The following is a 6054-nucleotide window of genomic DNA, read 5'->3' as shown; positions in this document are numbered from 1 at the left end:
CTGATAAGCGTTACTTTTTTCATCCACAAACAAGAAAAATATGTTAATCACGTTTTCCCACAATCACCTGCCAGAAATATGAAGACATTACATTATGTTATGTTATGTGTGTGTAACATTGTTACGTGTCTGCAGGCTGCATGTTTTCTTTCCCTCTCCTTTTGTTTGCCGTTCCCTTAGGTCACAGACTGCAGGCTGATGTCAATCTGGGGACGTCCAACTAATTAAGATAAGATAAGATAAGATAACCTTTATTAGTCCCACACGTGGGAAATTTGTTTTGTCACAGCAGGAAGTGGACAGTGCAAAAGTTATGATGCAAAAATTAGAATACAATAAGAATAAATACAGTACACAGCTGTACAGAATAGAATAAAATAAAATACTATATACAGTAGAATAAAATAGAATAAAAATATACAATAAGATAAAAATAGAATACGAATGCTATATACAACTGAGTAAAAATACAACTTAGTGTTATTGCATATGTATGGATGTGTGTGTTTGTTCAGTTAAAGTCTTTGTTGTGGAGTCTGACAGCAGTGGGGAGGAAAGACCTGCGAAATCTCTCCGTCCCACACCGTGGGTGCCGCAGTCTCCCACTGAAGGAGCTGCTCAGTGCTGTCACAGTCTGCTGCATGGGGTGGGAGACGTTGTCCAACAGGGATGACAGCTTAGCCGCCATTCTCCTGTCACTCACCACCTCCACTGGGTCCAGAGGGCATCCTAGAACAGAGCTGGCCCTTCGGATCACCCTGTTCAGTCTCTTCCTGTCCCCAGCAGAGATGCTGCCGCCCCAGCAGACCACACCATAAAAGATAGCAGAAGCCACCACAGAGTCATAGAAGGTCTTCAGGAGTGGGCCCTCCACTCCAAACGACCTGAGTCTCCGCAGCAGGTACAGCCTGCTCTGCCCTTTCCTGTAGAGGGCGTCTGAGTTATGAGTCCAGTCCAGTCTGTTGTTCAGATGAACACCAAGGTACCTGTAGCTGTCCACAGCCTCAATGTCCATACCCTGGATGTTCAGTGGTTGCAGTGGAGAATGCTTGTGCCTGCGGAAGTCTACCACCAGCTCCTTGGTTTTACTGGCATTGATCTGGAGGTAGTTCAGCTGGCACCAGTCCACAAAGTCTTGAGTCAGTCCTCTGTACTCCTTGTCGTCCCCATCAGTGATGAGGCCGACTATTGCAGAGTCATCAGAGAACTTCTGCAGGAAGCACTGGGTGGAATTGTGGGAGAAGTCTGCAGTGTAGATGGTGAAGAGGAACGGAGCCAGAACCGTTCCCTGTGGGGCCCCCGTACTGCAGACGACCCTGTCCGACACACAGCCCTGAGTCCTCACATACTGTGGTCGGTCGGTGAGGTAGTCCAGGATCCAGGTAGTGAGGTGATGGTCCACTCCAGAGTTCTCCAGCTTGTCCTTTAGAACCGAGGGAAGAATAGTGTTGAAGGCACTGGAGAAATCAAAGAACATGATTCTCACAGTGCTTCCAGCGGTCTCCAGGTGAGAGAGGGAACGATGTAGGAGGTGAATGACGGCATCATCCGCTCCAATGCCAGGCTGGTAGGCAAACTGAAGTGGGTCCAGTGATGAGCTTGTTAGGCGCCGAAGCTGAGCCAGGACCAACCGCTCCAGGGTCTTCATCAGGTGGGATGTCAGAGCCACTGGCCTGTAGCTGTTGAGGTCCTTGGGGCGTGAAGTCTTTGGCACTGGTACAACACAGGAGGTTTTCCAGGAGTTTGTTTGATGATTGTGGTGGGAGTAAAGTGGTCTAGGTAAGTTTGGGGACCCCATACACTTACTCACGTAGAGTCTTTTTGTTAGAAACACTAGGTAAGTAGGTTGGTGCCACCCATGTAATTTTGAGCTTGTTTTAAGTTGAGGTTTAGGGTCTTTCTCTCCTGTTTGTTGCTTTTCTAGGATAATAGCTCAGCTAAGTTTTGGTTTTGTCTTTTTGGTGTTTTTTTGGCACAACCTAACTGTCCTTTTCTCCCCCACATTTGTTGTTTGAATCTAGGTTATTTATTTTGTGAGAGCGCTGCCATTAAACCTTTTTCATAACACCTGTACCGAGTTTCCGGAGTTGTTGTGTTATCCCCTCCTGCCCTCGAGGAGACGTAACAAACATATAATATATACAATATCATGACATATTGTCACCTACAGTAACACAGCATCTATTTACATTTCAAATCACACAATTCTAAATATTTAGTTAATCTCACATTTCTATTGCAGGTTGGCACCAACCAATGTTCCCTCTAATTTTTCATGTGTCTGAGCAAACACACAAACTCTCTGAGCGATCCCTTGGACCACGGTGAGCAACAGCAGAGGTGTGCACTGTCGTCGGGCCAGCATCGAATCCATCCAACTTACATGGTTCATTAAAATAATCAAATTACAGCATTTACATTTATGTTTCCAATTCCAATTTTGAAAACGCATCTTTTTTTTCTTTCTTTCCTTTTTATTTTTTCTTTTATAAAGCTCTGACTTGTATTATGAGTCTGTGGTCTGGGAAAGAGTCCTGTAACTCTGTCTGCAAAATACAGTCTATAATGACCAGTGCTGGGCAATTAATTATATAGTTACTTCTTCAGGGCAGCTGTGGCTACAACTGTAGCTTGCCTCCACCAGTGTGTGAATGTGAGAGTGAATGGGTAGATGACTGGGTGTGTAAAGCGCTTTGGGGTCCCTAGGGGGGACTAGTAAAGAGAGAGCGAGAGATCAATAATGTATTCTGATTCTGACATAATAAATCACCATTACAAAATGCATCACACCATCACATTGGCAAAATGTGCCAAATGGCTATGTAGTCATTAACAGTGCTGTAATTTTTCATGGTTTCACTTCAGCAGCATCATTACTTGCACAGATAATGTTCACATGTTGATTCCTGGTTAAATGGGAAGTGAATCATATTTTCAAAGTGGCTATAAATTGGTGACCAAAAGTCTTCTTTTTTTAACTTGTTGACTTGAAAAGCCTATAAGACGTTTTTTTTTTAAATTTCACGATTCATTAACCGTACAGAGAAAGCATCATTTTTATATTAAAAACTTCTTTAAGCAAACAGTATAATTAAAGTTCATTATGACTGGGCCAAGTGTATTCTTCCTTTGGAAATTAAATATGGTCACCCTACTTGTTAAATAAAATAAAATAAAAAATAACTTAGTTGAAGAAAATCTACAAAGTTTTTTATGTTCCAGCCTCAGGAACTCTGACACAGTCACATCTGCTGTAGTATTTACACCTCTGATCAAATCTCACAAGTGTTAGCTTTATTTTGATGCCAAGATTGTTTAATTCAATTCAATTCAATTTTATTTATATAGCGCCAAATCACAACAAAAGTCGCCTCAAGGCGCTTCATAGATACAGAGAAAAACCCAACAATCATATGACCCCCTATGAGCAAGCACTTTGGTGACAGTGGGAAGGAAAAACTCCCTTTTAACAGGAAGAAACCTCCAGCAGAACCAGGCTCAGGGAGGGGCGGGGCCATCTGCTGCGACCGGTTGGGGTGAGAGAAGGAAGACAGGATAAAGACATGCTGTGGAAGAGAGACAGAGGTTAATAACAGATATGATTCAATGCAGAGAGGTCTATTAATACATAGTGAGTGAGAAAGGTGACTGGAAAGGAAAAACTCAATGCATCATGGGAATCCCCCGGCAGCCTGTGTCTATTGCAGCATAACTAAGGGAGGATTCAGGGTCACCTGGTCCAGCCCTAACTATATGCTTTAGCAAAAAGGAAAGTTTTAAGCCTAATCTTAAAAGTAGAGATAGTGTCTGTCTCCTGAATCCAAACTGGAAGCTGGTTCCACAGAAGAGGGGCCTGAAAACTGAAGGCTCTGCCTCCCATTCTACTTTTAAATTTAGTTTAGTCAGATTGTAAGAAAAAAAAATATTAAATTCATTTTCTACATGTCATTTTCAAGCAGGAAGCTCAGAAAACCCAGTTTTACAGGTTTTAACCAGGTAAACAGGTTCAGTCTGAGCAGTCAGATGACATATTTGTAAACCTGCACATGAAGGTGTGACCCTCTCACACTCTTTAGGCATTAAGTCCCGCCTCCTTCCAGTAAGCAGCTCACCTGTGTGTCCGTGTTTAGTGTCCAGGTGTGGAGTGGAGCCTGTTCTTGGTGTGTGTACTTGAAGAAACTGTAAGTTTGCTTTGTTTCCTAGTTCAACAGGTTGACTGTTTATTTTTTGTGCTCTGTGATGTTTGGATCAGTTGTTCACTTCCAATTCCAGGACAAACTTTGATCACTGTTTGTCTTCAAACTTGATTATTGGTTGTTGATTGACTGGAATCAAACGGTTTTATGTGTCTGTTTCTGCTGCTGCTCACAAATCTGATAACAGGAGAAGTTGGTCCCATGCTGACGGGCACAGACAAGGAAGACACTTGGCATGGCCTGTTCTCCTTGTAAATCATATGACCACTATTATTTACAGTCAAACTCACATGAGCAGTTTAGCTGCAGGGCAGGTGTGACACAACCTTATTGTTCAGGTGTGAGTCACACAGTGTGAGAGAGACAATGATGTTTTTCTGTATTTGGGTTGAGCTTTGAGAAGCTATGTTTAAAATAAAGATTGGTTTGTACACAGAGAGTAAAAAAGCTGCTTTTCGATAAAGGAAAAGTTGTTAGTGGAGCTCTGCTTTGTTTCATCAAAGAAACATTTTTTTCTGCTTTAGCGAGAAACACTTTTTTTCTTAAAGTGTTTGGAGTATTTGTTGTTTCTGAAAAGTGCGTTGGAGTAAATATGGTCAGGAATGCTTATATTCTATACTAGAAATGGCACGATACCACTTTTTTATGTCCGATACCAATACCGATATCATAAATTTGGATATCTGCTGAGACCGATATGAATCCGATATAGTGTGTTTATTTAATCAATAAAATTTTTTTTAATATCTTGCTGCATTTTGTATAAGTTCATATTCAAGTTTAAATACACAACAACACTAAAGCTATTCTCCATTTCAACTCGGGTCGAAAGTGCAGACTTCAAACTATATACTAGTTTTTGAATTGTGTCGATGGGCCACGTAAAACCAGAGTTATGATAAAACATACACGCAATGTTTTTTTTTTTTTAATAAAACAGCGGTATTTAGAGCGGGAAGGACGGTAAAAATGGTGTTTTCTACAGACAGCGCTAGCAAACACTCTCCGATTGTGAGTGAAAAAAGAAAAAACACCCCTTCCCTATTGGTGTTAGAGTTTACCATGTCAGCCAATCAAAAAACTGATAAGGCAGTTTAGGCCTTATCAGTTGTTTAGGGAGAAGGGGAAGTTTTTAGGAGTGACACCTGAGAAGGAAAGCGGACGAGCGAAAGAAAGAGAGAGAGCGAGTTTTCATATGTCACACATGAGTGACGTGTGGCGTGTTTGGAGGCCATAGTTAGTTTGTTGTGTAGTTATTGTCTTTTATTGTGTGTCAGTTATACTGCTGAATGTCACATTTGCTCTAAAAACGCCGTCAAAGGCAGATTCCAGTGTAAACGCTGTTCCCACATGAAAAACTGGACTGATGCTCCTCCTGCTGTCAGACCTGCAGGTTTAGGCCTGTGCTGTTCTCCTCTGTCTTATACTGAACACAAACTACATTCTTTTGGACTGGCACAAATAATTTGTGTGCCTTCTTTGATGCAGCCCAGCTGATTGTTCTGTAAATAGATTTAAATGGTTATATAAAAAAACGCCCGAGGCCTTGGCTGCATTTTTAGGTAAATAGTACCATATAACTTTGTTGTTTGCAAAACTTGTGCATAATCTTTTTAGAAATGTACAATTTCTATTTGCATTTCAAGTTATGAAAATGATTCGTTAAACATGTTTGTGGGTTTTACAGTAAAAAATATAACTTTTTTCTACTCTGATTTTGAATTTTTTGTCTGAATTTAGATCAACTGTGCTAATATAGTATACTAAAATGAAAAAGAAAATTCAGATATTTGAGGTTGTGCTGAAAATAATGATACCAAACAAGGCAAGATAAACATATTTTAAAGGTGAGATATAG

The 6054-nt window shown here is 41.0% G+C and overlaps 1 protein-coding gene across 1 annotated transcript in view; it reads left to right on the top strand.

Moving 5' to 3' along the window:
- Positions 1-4145: 4145 nt before the first annotated feature.
- The window catches only part of LOC146672993 (protein NLRC3-like), a 37604-nt gene continuing 35695 nt past the window's right edge, over positions 4146-6054 (top strand). The window contains exon 1 of the mRNA XM_085401442.1: positions 4146-4181. The gene's annotated coding sequence lies outside the window, so the exon portion shown is untranslated. The remainder of the gene's footprint in view (positions 4182-6054) is intronic.

Source organism: Rhamphochromis longiceps, linkage group LG3, assembly GCF_057381845.1.
Source record: "Rhamphochromis longiceps isolate RC_006_pf linkage group LG3, R_longiceps_female_GT1.1, whole genome shotgun sequence".
Classification (NCBI taxonomy): Eukaryota; Metazoa; Chordata; class Actinopteri; order Cichliformes; family Cichlidae; genus Rhamphochromis; species Rhamphochromis longiceps.
The sequence above is the reverse complement of the archived record's forward strand: the minus strand, read 5'-3'. Positions and strand labels throughout refer to the sequence as shown.